The sequence below is a fragment of the Saccopteryx bilineata genome, chromosome 1 (genome assembly GCF_036850765.1).
Source record: "Saccopteryx bilineata isolate mSacBil1 chromosome 1, mSacBil1_pri_phased_curated, whole genome shotgun sequence".
NCBI lineage: Eukaryota > Metazoa > Chordata > Mammalia > Chiroptera > Emballonuridae > Saccopteryx > Saccopteryx bilineata.
The window spans coordinates 328450702-328465795 of NC_089490.1; the positions used below are offsets into that span (position 1 = coordinate 328450702).

Genomic DNA, 15094 nt, shown 5'->3' on the forward strand with positions numbered 1-15094 from the left:
ACGAAGCTGTGCAGCTCACTCAGAATTCAGTCATGCATTTCTTGCCGTATTTTGACATCTAAGATATATTTCCATGAATGTGTAAAGAAGGAGCTAAGAAATAAAAGTCAGTAAGTGTAATAAATAAGAGAACAAACTTCAAAGTCAGACCTGGAATTGAATCTTGACTTCTTAGCCCTCATAAGCTATGCGTGTCTCTTGAGATAATTTTCATAATATATGTAAAGCACTTAATAGGGTGCCTAACAAAAAACACAAACAAATTCAATAAACTATGACTATTATTATTTTTATTAATGATTTTATTATCATTACTTTTATTCTTGGTTTAAAAGCAGTGGGCCAGGGTCAGTGTGCAGATGTGTCAGTTAGTTGTGTATTCTGGTATTACAACACTACAGAGTCATGTCTGAGACCTAGGGAGAGATGTGACAAGAGTACAATGGGTAGAAATTAGAAGAGTGAATTCACAAGATGTGGGGAGCACAAGGAAGCACAGCGCTGTAGTCCATGGGACAGACTGATGGGACACTTGGGGGTGAGGACTATTGAGCCAATTGGACATGGCACTCACTGGTTAGAGCCACGGATGACTGATGCCACATTTGGAACAAGGAATATGAGATGATGCTGTCGCACCTTTCTCATGGACCTAGGTGGCTCTGACAGCACCCTCACTTCAGAGTTCCACAAGACAAGGGGTGGAAAGTGGTGGATGGCAGCAGGTTGCTGAGGAGAGAACTTGAGAACCCATGCAAGTCACCTTTTTGAAGAAATTTGGGAACTTTCGGAAGAATTTAAGGAAGTGGGGTAGAGGGTAGTGAAATACTATTTATTGTTTGTGCCCCCTTTCCCCTGCACCTCCCCTGCTCACGCCCAAGCTGGTGTGTGGTAGGGTAACACTGGTTACATTGAGATGGAGACAAATAATAATGCAGGGGGTTGTGCTGGGGGGGGGGGAGCTGGAGCAGAGGGAGCCCCTGAGACTGAGGCTGTGTTGTCCACCCAGAGCGGGTCAAGAGTGTTCTTTATCAAAAGGGAAAAACAAAGTTAAAATCATGCTATTTCCCTAACAAAGATAGTAAAAAAAACTCTTTTAAGCTTTGACACTGACTTCGGCTTCAAGGTTTCATTTCTCATATCAAAGGGCAAGTATCCTAATTAAGACTGACCACAATAACTCTTGATCACTTTTAACTGGGTTTGGGTACTACTACTTGTAGTTCAATTGCTATTTCAATATTTACTTTAATATTTAGTAGCACATACAGTATTTTTCCAATTCCTTCCTTCTTTGCCCCACCCCCCATTTTTCTGAGGTAGTTATAAAGTGGGTTTTTATTTCAACCTGCAGGTGACTTTGAATACATTGCCATATGGTACAAAAACATTATAATACATCACCTCTTGTTTGCCAGATGTTGTTCTGCTCGGCTAGGCAGTGATTCAGATGCTTTGTGATGATTTTGCAAAATGAATCTTGCTAAACCAGAGAGTTTTCATCGTCACATCCCATCTCATTATTATTGCCTGCGTATTTCAAACATATAAGAAAAACTAACAGTCTGAAACAAATCCGTTAGATATGCAAATAGCAGTGTTTCCCACTGCCAGGTGTCTGTAAGCCTTGCATGTGAAAGCATCCCCATTTCACAGAGTGGGAGGTAGAGTCCTAGAACACTCGCTCCCTGGAGTGAGTCAGAGGTAGATGAGCTGTACCAAGGGTTCATTCAGTGCAGTGGGACTTCAAGCTGCTTTCTGCATTGTGCAAGCTGAGACAGGTCCAGCCTCTCTCTAAGCTGATTAGCCAGCTGCTCCCGTGATGTAATTTGAGAAGTGTCAGGAAGATCCCTGAATATTTGCTTCTACAACAGTGCTTATTTCCCACCATTATTGAGTTAGTATTTAAAGTAAGACTTTTTTTTGCCCCAGAATTTCTCTTTTATTTTATTATTACTTTTAATTTTATTACATTTATTGGGATGACATTAGCTAGTAAAATTATATAGGTTTCGAGTGTACAGTTCTTTAATACATCATCTGTACAGGTTGGGAATAAATAGATTTACAATTGTATGTAAAACACAGAATTTATTCTTGTATTATTATTTATTAAATATTGGATTATTTTGCATATGAACCACTGTAAACCTGCTTTGTCCCACCCTATTTATTGCATGGTGTACTCACCACCCAGAATCAAATATCCTTTAGTCAGCATACATTTGGCCCCTTGACTCTTTACTTCCTCCTTCAACCCTTTTGTCTTTCTGGTAACCAGCATACTGTTGTCTGTATCTGTAAGGCTTTGTATATTTGTTTGAGTTTTATATCCCACGAGTGAGATCATATGGTTCTTGGTTTTTTCTGACTTACTTATTTTTCTTAGCTTGATATTCTAAAGATCCAACCATGTCATAAATGGCAAAATTTTGCCTGAGCAGGTGGTGGTACAGTGGATAGAGCATCAGACTGGGATGTGGAGGACCCAGGTTCGAGACCCGAGGTTGCCAGCTTGAGTGCAGGCTCATCTGGTTTGAGCAAAGCTCACTAGCTTGGACCGAAGGTTGCTGGCTCGAGCAAGGAGTTACTCGGTTTACTGAAGGCCACAGTCAAGGCACACATGAGAAAGCAATCAATGAACAACTAAGGTGCTGCAACGAAAAACTGATGGTTGATGCTTCTCATCTCTCTCTGTTCCTGTCTGTCTGTCCCTATCTATTCCTCTTTCTGACTCTCTCTCTCTGTCTCTGTAAAAAAAGAATAATAATAAAATAAATAAATAAATGGCAAAATTTTATCTTTCTTTATGACTAAGTACTATTCCATTGAATATATTGGGGTGGGAAAAAGCATGTTTACAGTTGTGAGTATGTGAAACAAAGTTTATTCTTATATTATTATTTATTAATTATTGTGTTATTTTCTATACAAACTACTATAAACCTTATAGGTACCACATTTTCTTTATTTAATCATCTATTGAGGGATTTTTTAAAATTTATTTTTAATTGACTTTAATTTATTGTGTTTAGATAAATTCTAGTGTCACCCTGAATGTATCCCCCTCCCCTGTATTCCCCTCAACATCTCCCTTGTCCCCATCCCCATAGTTCCCTTCCCCCTTCCCTTCAGGTTTATCCCATCCTATCATCTCCTTTCCCTCTGTCCTTTTTTCCTCTGGTCCCTTTGATCTCTCCTGTGTCTCAATTCCATTCCTCAGTTCACATTGTTCATTGGATTCCTCAAATGAATGAGGTCATATGATATTTTTCTTTTTCTGCCTGGCTTATTTCACTTAACATAATAGTTTCCAGGTCCATCCATGTTGTTGCAAAAGGTAAGATTTCCTTCTTTTTTATGGCGCCATAGTATTCCATTGTGTATGTGTACCACTGCTTTCTAATCCACTTGTCTACTGACAGGCACTTGGGCTGTTTCCAGATCTTCACTATTGTGAACAATGCTGCCATAAACATGGGGGTGTATTTCTCCTTTTGAATCAGTGATATGGTGTTCTTGGGATATATTCCTAAAAGTGGGATACTGGGTCAAAAGACAGTCGATTTTTAATTTTTTAAGGAATCTCCTCCATACTGTTTTCCACAGTGGCTGCATCAGTCTGCATTCCCACCAGCAGTGCAGGAGGGTTCCCTTTTCTCCACATTATTGAGGGACTCTTTGTACCCTGCTAGTGAGAATGTATACTGCTACAGCCACTGTGGAAAACATTATGGAGGTTCCTCAAAAAATTAAGAATAGAGTTATCATATGACCCAGCAATCCCACTTCTGGGTATCTATCTGAAACATTTGAAAACATTTATTTGTAAAGATATATGTACCTCTGTATTGCTGCATATATGTACCTCCTTTATTGCTGCATTATTCATATTGGCCAAGACATGAAAACAACCAAAGAGTCCTTCTATTTAAAATTGTCATATATTACAAGGGTGAGGCAGAGTTTATGGTGTGCCGGAACTAAACTCAGGTTACCGACCTCTGGTATCCTTTATCCTATATCCATTTTCTACCTGGTATACCTTGTGCCTATAAAGCACTCAATGCATATTTGTTGAATAACTACATAAATGAATGAATGAATGAATGAATGCATGAAAAACATGACTGGCCTCCAGAGGGAGAACACTAGTGAAGAATATACCATTTGGCATGCACATGTAGTAGAGAGATACTGGAGGTGGGATGATAGTAACATGGCAAGTTAATTCATTATCTAAAGCATCTTGGAGTGCCAGGACATGTTTTGACAAAAAGATCATCCTGCTACACCTCATCTCTGTGGAGTTACTGAGTTGAACCTTTGAGGATGGTATATGTATACCACCAATACTGTGCATAACACAGCTGTTTCCTCATTGGGATGGGCCTTTCTACACTTAGTGGATGAGAAGACTTTCTTTAGAGTGTCCTGTGCTAATCACAATATATCAACTGGCTGTTTTGTCCAGCTCAGGGTCAAGTTCCAATCTGTCCAGTTCCGCTGTCATTGATGGAGCTGCCAGTCTGGTAGCCAACAGATCCATCAATGCATTTCTGTCAGATGCTTGTTGTCATGTGTTTTGGCAGCTGGACCGCAGGCCTTTTCCTGGCAAAAATAACCCCCAAAACAGATTCTTATAAAAATGCCTTTAACAGGGATCACCTTAGAACCTGGAATACATTTGAAATCATTAATCAAGACATGAATTCATAGCCCTTTGGTATTTACCACCACAAAGGAAAAGGTTAGGCACTGATGGGATTTATGATAGTCCAGAATGAAAATCTCATTCAGATAGGACAGAAAGGCAAAGCTGAAAGAATGACTGTTCCTCTAGAGGGGATGGCTTCAGTGGCTGGCAAGAGCATTTTAGGACAAAATTCAAATTTTCACTGTGTGAAGTCAAACTATGTTGTGAAAATACTAACACGGGTCGGGAACCTTTTTGGCTGAGAGAGCCACGAACGCCACATATTTTAAAATGTAATTCCATGAGAGCCATACAATGACCCATGTATTTTACACATTATCCAATAAAAATTTTGTGTTGTCCCAGAGGACAGCTGTGATTGGCTCCAGCCACCCGCAACCATGAACTTGAGTGGTAGGAAATGAATGGATTGTAGTACATGAGAATGTTATATATTTTTAACGTTATTATTTTTTTCATTAAAGATTTGTCTGTGAGCCAGATGGAGCCATCAAAAGAGCCACATCTGGCTCGTTAGCCATAGGTTCCCAACCCCTGTACTAACACACTATATTAAAGTGGCTGGAAATTGTAAGATGTCTTCCTTTCTCCCTCCCTCCCTCCCTCCCTCCCTCCCTCCCTCCCTCCCTCCCTCCCTCCCTCCCTTTTCTTTCTTTCTTTCTTTCTTTCTTTCTTTCTTTCTTTCTTTCTTTCTTTCTTTCTTTCTTTCTTTCTTATTTCTTTTTTCCTTTCTTCCTTTCTTTCTTTCTCTTTTTTTCAACATTTTTTTGACAACTGAAATACCAAAGAAACAACTCATTAACTACAGAACACCTCCAGATTCTTTTGTTGTTGTTTATTTAACCAAAATAAACCAAATTTTTAAAAGAAACATCTGCAACAACAGAAGAATCCCAATCTATCAAGGTAGGCTTCACTGCTTCTTGTCTTTTCCTTATATGTATTCAACTTCTCCAACTTTAATTCTTCTTTCTCTTCATATTGGGTATATTCAGTATATTTTTCTGGGTGTGAAGTTGATTTCCCCTTTGGCAGAAAGAAATATTCAGCATTCAAAACTTTCTCAGCAGTCAGTGCACTTCTGTAATAGACCAAGGTACAGAGGCAGGATTTGACATTATCACCAAATGAAACTGATCTACTATTAGGATTCCACCTTCATTTGTCTCCAATTCCTGCTTTTGAACAGAAAGCCACAATAAATGCAGCTGTAAGCATGCAAGACAGAACTTGGAGAAGCAGGTTTTCCCATTTTTACTTGAGATGATATCAAAGTCAAATCACCAACCATCATGTTCACCAAGGCTTGCTGACTCACAGATTTAGTGAAGTCAGAATCTTCAACAATTCATTGTTCATGGTTTAAAGTAAACACCATGTGCCTGACCAGGCAGTGGCACTGTGGATAGAGTGTCAAATTGAAACACAGAGGACCCAGGTTTGAAACACCAATGTCACCGGCTTGACTGCGGGCTCATCCCACTCAAGCCCAGGCTCACCAGTTTGAGTACGGGGTCGCTGGCTTAAGCATGGAATCATAGACATGACCCCATGGTGGCTGGCTTGAGCCCAAAGATCACTGGCTTGAACAAAGGGTTACTTGCTCTGCTGTAGCCTTCCAGTCAAGGCACACATGAGAAAGCAATCGATGAACAAGTAAGGTGCTGCAACAAAGAATTGATGCTTCTCATCTCTCTCCTTGTCTGTCTGTTCTTATCTTTCCTTCTCTCTCTCTGTGACAAAATAAATAAGTAAATAAATAGAAATAAAGTAAATACCTTGACCTGATGAAATGATCCATTAATTATGTCAGCTTTATTGAATGTATGCAGGCTCTGGGCAACACTCTTTATGACCTTTAAAGATTCCTCTGAAGTTATAGGCATACTGGCTTGAATGAATAACATGCCCTGTCCAGGGCCATCAAGTAAGCCATAGGATTGGACTTACATGAAAATAAGAATATCAATGGTAGTAACCGAGACTCTTCTTTACTTTTCTCCAAGCTCTGCAATAGGAAGCTATTCTCTGAATCACCCTCACTTTCATGTCAACAACCATAGAATAGTCCTTTAAAAGAATTATCTGCCCATTAATCTTGGAACATACTAAAGAAGCTTGCTGCTAAGTTGTTCCATGGGCTCAGCTCAAGAAGATCTGTTCCAAGCTCATGGTAAGGAGACCACCAGAGTTGATGGACTTAAGTAATCCTATTTCAGGATGAAGCAGAGGCAGCTCAGGGAACCATTTCTGTACCAAACTACTCAGCTTCTCATGTTCTTCCCACTCACAATAAATTTACTGAACAGTAGTAGCTCATGAAATTGAGCTATTTCTTATTTCATTATTTTAATTTCAAATCTATCATGGTCATCAGATTTTGCCAAATTATTCTTTTCAACCATTGGAAGTTGTAAGTTTTGAAATCAGTGATGGGTTAAATCAGTAATTCAACATCTTCCACTTTACTCTGGAAGGAAATAAGTAAAATTTTATAACAACAAATATTTAATTTATACTTGCTATGGTAATATCTGCTTAAGCATTAATTACATGATTAGCACAACACTAAATGCATTTTGTTTATTATTTCTCTTGATTCTCATTATACCCCCATGCCTGTTTTACAGATAAAGAACCAGACTTAGAGATGGAAAGTGAATTGGCTTAGGTCACACAGCTAGTAGGTGGTAGAAAACAGGTTTAAGAGTTAATTTAGGTTTTAAACTGACTCTACTTGTGCACCCTGCCCTCAACAACTGTGTTCAATCTCTTTGTTAGGTAATGTGAGAAAGTAGGAGATGCTGTGTTGCCCACACAGATCCCTTTAACAGGCTTGTACACCCTACCCCTAGTTGATAGGTTAGCTGCTAATGGCTTGCAGCTGCCCATTTCCCTTCTCCTGGCTGCCTTGCCCAGACTTACTCATCCCTCCCACCACTGTGACTCATGACAGATTGATGCTTCAAAAGGTGGGCAACTCTGTGCTGTGGTTTATGCTCTAAAGAGCCTTACCCATGTATACAGAGCCAAGATTATACTTGACTGTGACCACATCCCTCCTGGGATATTTCTACTTCCCTATCCCGTTCTCTTTCCACCCTTATGGCTCATTAAGAGCACTCTGTCAATAAATCACATCTACCTAAATCCCCATCTCAGGTCCTGCTTGCAGGCAACCTGACCAATAAAGAAATTTATTTCTTTAAGAGGCATACAATCTTAATACAAGGAAGAACTTTCAAAATAGCCATCACCATTCAAAGATAGAATACATTGTTTGGGTCAATATTGAGTTTTCTCTTTCAGGAAGTATACAAAGTAGGCAGGGTACAAAGACCATTTGGGCAGGGTGGTATATAGGGACTTTAGGAATGAACTAGGAAGAGGCACTACATAAACTTTAACTCTAAGATTCAATGAGGCCCTGGCTAGTTGGCTCAGTGGTAGATCATCAGCCAAGCTTGTGGATGTCCCAGGTTCGATTCCCAATCAGAGCACACAGAAGAAGCAACCATCGGCTTCTCCAGCCCCCCTCTTCTCCTTCTCTCTCACTCTATCTTCCCCTCCTGCAGTACATGGCTCAAGTGGTTTGACTTGGCCCCAGGCACTGAGGATGGCTCTGTTCCTGAGCAAGGGAGCAATGCCCCAGATAGGTAGAGCATCGTCCCCTAGAGCTTGCTGGGTGGATTCTAGTTGGGGCGCATGTGAGAGTGTTTCTGCTTCCCCGCCTCCCCTATAATAATAAAAAAAATTCAATGATTCCATGAACTGAGACTTATGGAGATATTTTTATATGCATATTGTGTCTTACATTTTTTTTTAAAAAATGGTATTGCCTCATGATAAGAATATGAATGCTATAGCCTGACTGATTGGGCTCAAATCCTAGCTTTATTACTTATGTGTAATAAAAACTTGGGCAAGTTTCTTTACCATTCTGTGTTTAGTTTTTCTTTTCAGAAAAATGGAGATATAAAAGTACCTAGCTAAAAGATTAGTCACATGTATTAAATGAGTTAATGACATGTGAAATGCTTAGAACAATACCTAGCACATAGTGAGTGGTCAATAAATATTGCATTAGTTCTTGTTTCTTTTTTCTTTTTTCTTTTTTTGTATTTTTCTGAAGTGAGAAGCAGGGAGGCAGAGAGACAGACTCCCGCATGTTCCCGACCAGGATCTACCTGGCATGTCCACCGGGGGGCGATGCTCTGCTCATCTGGATTATTGCTCTGTAACAGCAAGAGTCATTCTAGCTCCTGAGGCAGAGGCCATGGAGCCATCCTCTGTGCCTGGGACAACTTTGCTCCAATGGAACGTTGGCTGCAGGAGGGGAAAAGAGAGACAGAGAGAAAGGAGAGGGGGAAGGGTGGAGAAGCAGATGGGCGCTTCTCCTGTGTGCCCTGGCCAGGAATCAAACCTGGGACATCCACATGCCAGGCCGAGGCTCTACAGCTGAGCCAGCCAGCCAGGGCCTATTTCTTGTTTCTTATCTCTCTATATGCATGACACAACTCACCAGTGCTTATTATATTGAACAATAAATGTTTGTTTTGCATTGTAAGTACTGGTTTCTTTTTTTCCCTTGCCATTGTGTTTTAAACTTCTTCATTAGAAGGAACTCTGTCTTTTCAAAAAATTGAGATATATATAATGCATATACCATATAATTTATCTTTTTAAAGTATACACTTTGGTAGCTTTTAATATATTTACAGGATTATATACCTACTGCTAATATACTATAATTCCAGAACATTTTCACCACCCCCTCTTTAAAGAATCTCATGTCTGTTAATAATCACTTCGCATTTGCTTCTCTTTCCAGCCATTGGCAACCACTAATCTACATTCTGTGTCTATGGATTTGACTATTCTGGATATTTTATATAAACTGAATCATACAATATGTGACCTTTTGTGACAATCTTCTTTCACTTCAAATAGTATTTTCAAAGTTCATCCATTGCAACATGTATCGGTATTTTATTCCTTTTAATGGCTGAATAATATTCTATATTTTATTTGTTCATCAATTATTAAGCATTTATTCCCCCCCCTACTTTATGGCTATGATAAATAATGGTCCTAAGATCATTCAAGTACATGTTTTTGTGTGAATATATGTTTTCAATTTAATTGGGTATAAACCCAGGATTGGAATTGCTAGGTCACATGATAATTCCATTTAGCTTTTGAGGAACTGCCAAACTGCTTTCCAAAATGGCTGTGCCATTTTATACTCCCACCATCGGTGTATAATGGTTTTAATTTCTCAGCGTCCTTGACAACAATATTTATTATCCTTCTCATTTGATATAGTCATCCTAGTGGGTATGAAGTATTATCTCATTGAGATTTGACCTGCATATTTGCATGATGAATAATAGTGTTGAGAATTTTATTATGTGTAATTGGCTATTTGTATATCTTCTATAGAGAAATGTCTATTCAAATCCTTTGCTCATTTTAATTTGGGTTACTTGTCATTTTATTGTTGAGTTATAATAGTTCATTATATATCATATTTAAATATTAGGCCTTATTAGATATATGATTTTAAAAATATATTCTTCCATTCTTTTGTTTATCTTTTTATTTTTCAGATAGTTTTCAAAAAAATTCTTTTTTTACTCTGATGAAGTCCACATTATTTATTTACATTGTACTTTATATTCATATCTTAGGTTTGTACTTTAGGTGTTATAGCTAAGAAATAATTGCCATCCAAGTCATGAATAATTAAAACTATGTTTTATTCTTTTTTAAAACATTTTTAAATATTGATTTTAGATATTATAGAGCAAGTAAGGGAACGAGAGAGAGAGAGAGAGAGAGAGAGAGAGAGAGAGGCATTAATTTGTTGTTCCACTTAGTTGTGCATTCATTGGCTGCTTCCTGTATGTGCCCTGATGGGGAATCAACTTGTAAATTTGGTGTTTCTAGAGGATGCTTTAACCAACTGAGCTCCCCTTTTAGGACTAACTTTTGGGGTGGGTTTTTTTTGTATTTTTCTGAAGTGAGAAGTGGTGGGGAGTCAGAGAGACAGACTCCTGCATGCGCCCAACTGAGATCCACCCAGCATGCCCAGCAGGGGGTGATACTTGGCCCCTCTGGGGCATTGCTCTACTGCAATTGGAGCCATTCTAGCACCTGAGGCAGAGACCATGGAGCCATCCTGAGCACCCAGGCTAACTTTGCTCCAATGGAACCTTGGCTGGAGCCTTGGCTGGAGAGAAAGGAAAGGAGGAAGGGTGGAGAAGCAGATGGGCACCTCTCCTGTGTGCACTGGCTGGGAATCAAACCCGGGACTTCCACACACTGGGCCGACGCTCTACTGCTGAGCCAACCGATCAGGGCTGGACTAACCTTTGTTTTATTCTAACTTTATCTCTTCTGCCTTAAGATCCCTGGTGTGAAGCACAATGTCTAGAATCTATTAGATTCTCACAAACTGTTAGCTGATTTCACAACTGAATGTAGTGCCACAATGCCACTGTGGGCATGGCATTGCATGGACAGTGCAGGTAGAGCTCCCAGTTTCTTTGGCACTTGGTTAATTATTAAGTGTCATGAGATTCTCACTACAAGCTTGAATTTGAGGCAGGGAAGGCAGTATTAGCTCCATTTAATAGATGATAAAACTGGGAACAAAATCAGGTTAGTTATCCAAAGCCACACAACTAGTGGTAGAGTTCTACCTTCTTTTAACAGCTTTTTCACTCAGCTCAAATGTGTGGACTCTTTTTTCTAGGATAGCAGTCACCATAGTTTCTTAGCTGTGTTTTCTTTAGCTACAGTTTTATGACTGTTTCTGAGACTTCTAAATGTATAGCTATCCCTGTATGCATTGAGTACCTTGAAACTAGATAAATATCCAAACAAATCACCCCTCCAGCATTGTAGCCCTTATCCTCACGATCTTTTCCCTTTGGCTTTGGTAACGATTGTTCCATGTCTTTTCTCTTGGTGAATAAACTTGGCTTAAGACCTGAAGAGCCTGTTCTCTGAGGACAATCTATACTCTCTTGCATCTGCCACACAATTCACCATTCAATGTGTATATGTGATGCCCTACATTATTCTTCAATTATTTTAAATGTGTAGTTTTTTTTCTACTCAGTTTAAGTGTAAGGTCCTTGAGCACAGGGATTATACTTTACGTTTCTTTAATCTCTCCATAGTAACAGGCAAAATGGTTTAATTCTTCTGAGATTTCGACTGCTTTGTTTTATGTTCTCTTCTTGTTTGTTTATGTACTTATTGGACATTGCTTGGTTTATCCATCACCTTCTCTAGGAAGGCTTTGCCAAGTTTTGCCTTCTTCTGAATCCACATGCCATTTGATCTGAATAGCTCATGAGTCATTTATTCACCATTGCCTACTGCCATGAGTATTTATGGACATGCTTTATTTCTCTTACTAGTCTTACTAAATTCTAAGATTCTTGAGAGGAGCCATTATTTATTATCCAATTTTATTCTTTCTGTTTCCAATAACAAGGTCAATAACTTGCTCATACAAAGCTAAAAACTAATATATGCCCCATTAGGCTCCTTAAAGTAGTAGAATGTGGATAGAAATTAAACTCATAAGGCCTACATTGAATTTCCATCTCTGTCATTGTGTGGACCCCAGTAAGTCACTTCTTAGAGAACTTACGATTCCTCACCTGTAATAATTCCTAGCTCAAATGAAAGTTAGGAAATTTATATAATATAATACATAGAAAAGCATAATGCAGTTTACTAATGGCAATAATGGTTGTTTTTGTTGCCATTCTGAAATAACAGATAAGACCTGAATTCATCATCAAGAAGCATATATTCCATTAAAACATTTAGTTCCTACAAAGCCAATAGCAGATGATGAAAATTAGAAAGAGAGAGAAAGAGAGGGAATGAAAAAATGAAGAAAGAAAGAAAGAAAGAAAGAAAGATGAAAGGAAAGAAGGAAGGAAGGAAGGGGGGAAGGGAGGAAGGAAGGAAGGAAGGAAGGAAGGAAGGAAGGAAGGAAGGAAGGAAGGAAGGAAGGAAGGAAGGAGGAAGGAAGGGAAAAAAAAGGAAGGAAAGTCTCAGATGTTTCCAGACATAGGTTCAGTGCTCAAATATGTGCATTTTGATGCTAGACAGCTTGCTTTTTCTTTACAATATTTTCAGGCTTAACCAGGTGTGTGTCTTTTTATATAATTTGGTCTGCAAGTCAGTCACTTGCTTAATTATTTCACTGTTGACCAATGTAGTGCAGAAACCTAGAAAGAGAATGTGTTTATATGCAGTACAGTTCTTAGCTCACTTTTGGTGCTCAGTGAATGTTAATATTAGATGCTTAAAATAGAGTAGCTCCTATTGTAAGGAGAAAAAGCATTTAAAAACTGTCAGCCATTCTCTCTCTTGTTAATCTACAGAAATCATTATTAAAGAATTGTTACTAAAATGAGTTCAACTGCCTTGAATGTTCTCTGGGAAAAAAGAAGCACACTTTAAAACATTGGATAGTGTACTTAGCACAGAGCTATGCTGATAACATTAAGGAGTCCATTTCCATTCAGTTTATCATCCACATTAAAAATGAAACTAATAGGTGCCCAGAAATCTCCTAGGTGCTGTAAGGGCAGGCCTAGTAATTGATCTTCCATTGAGCACATATATAAGAATAGAGAACCAAATTACTTTTCATTAGTATTATTGTTTAAACCATGAAATGAACAAGTGGAACAGATCCAGGGTAAATGTAAGGCCATCCTGGTCCTATCAGACATTTTGTGGTAAGATGATTTTGTTCTAGGACTGTGCCTACAGGATTTTCTGTGGTCTTGATGAATGATCATTATAAATCATTTTGTAACATCTTTGTACACTTTCATATCTGACCTCATTCACTGCAGTATGGGAGAGAGGCAGACATGTAACAATCAGAAGTAGATGGAAGACAATTCCTTGAAATAGGAAATTAACTGAATGCATTTACTTGTAGCATGGCGAAGAGTCTCAAACAGATCTATGGCAGACAAATTTGACAAAACATTATAAGATATTTATATATCTAAGCTGTATTGTCAAATTTGGCAAAACATTATATTTATATATCTCCAGGTCTAATTTAGAATAATCTGAGAAATATCAGAGATAATTGAAAGTTGCTATAGTAGGGGGCATGACACTCATTCCTGTACCCACAAACATTTCTAAAATACTTATGAGATAGCAGGTACTTGGGGTTAAGACATAATGCTATTCCTTCATAAACAAATTCACCACCTGTGGTTTGTAAGCATATGAAATGGTGTCTATCTTCAAGAGACTTACAATCTGAGAGTGAATATGAGTGGAAAAAAATTAAAAAGAACAGGGAAGTGATGAAAATTGAAGGATGAATAAAAATAGAAACAAATTTTTTTCTAACTTTTTTTGGGTACAAAGCACTAATAAAATATAAAGATAATTATATCCACTAGATAATAGTACATGAGCATTTGCACATAAAAATTTAAATATGATTTCAGGGAAACTGTTAAACTCATTGATATCACCAAGATTACAATTTTATGCAATAGATGTCTACATAAAACATATTTCAAAATAAAGTATTTTCTTCAAGGTAGGCTGTGTGGATGAATTAAGACTCAACTGAAGAGAAAGTGAGAGAATACAGAATGAGATAAATATACATGTTGGGACAGAAGTAAGGTTACAGTTGTTTGTATGGAAAAAATACAGTAATTAATAAAGAATAAACCTTGTATTTCACATTTCAAAACTGTAAACTTTCTTTTGCCCCAACCTGCATATTTTTGGTAAAAGCCTAAAGAAGTATTATATTGCTAAAGCAAGAAGATGATGTGATTGGGTTGACGGTTTAGAGCAGGGGTAGTCAACCTTTTTATATCTACTGCCCACTTTTGTATCTCTGTTAGTAGTAAAATTTTCTAACCGCCCACTGGTTCCACAGTAATGGTGATTTATAAAGTAGGGAAGTTACTTTACTTTATAAAATTTATAAAGCAGAGTTACAGCAAGTTAAAGCATATAATAATAATGAATTACCAAGTACTTTATGTCGAATTTTTGCTAAGTTTGGCAGAATAAATCTTTATAAAACAACTTACTATAGTTAAATCTATCTTTTTATTTATACATTGGTTGCTCCACTACCACCCACAATGAAAGCTGGAACGCCCACTAGTGGGCGGTAGGGACCAGGTTGACTACCGCTTGTATAGAGACCAAAATTCTGCCTAAGTCCACCTGCTTGAACAAATATAGAGTTAAGGAGTAAGCTTGGTGTATGACTACAAATTTACTAGTGTGGCATGGAGAGTCATGTGGGGAATTATGACATACAAAGTTAGATGGATAGTGAATATGAATTTG

General features: G+C 38.1%; 1 pseudogene; it reads right to left on the reverse strand.

Moving 5' to 3' along the window:
- Positions 1–5578: 5578 nt before the first annotated feature.
- On the reverse strand, positions 5579–7122 carry LOC136319562 (serine/threonine-protein kinase 31 pseudogene; annotated as a pseudogene).
- Between the last annotated feature and the right edge of the window lie 7972 nt (positions 7123–15094).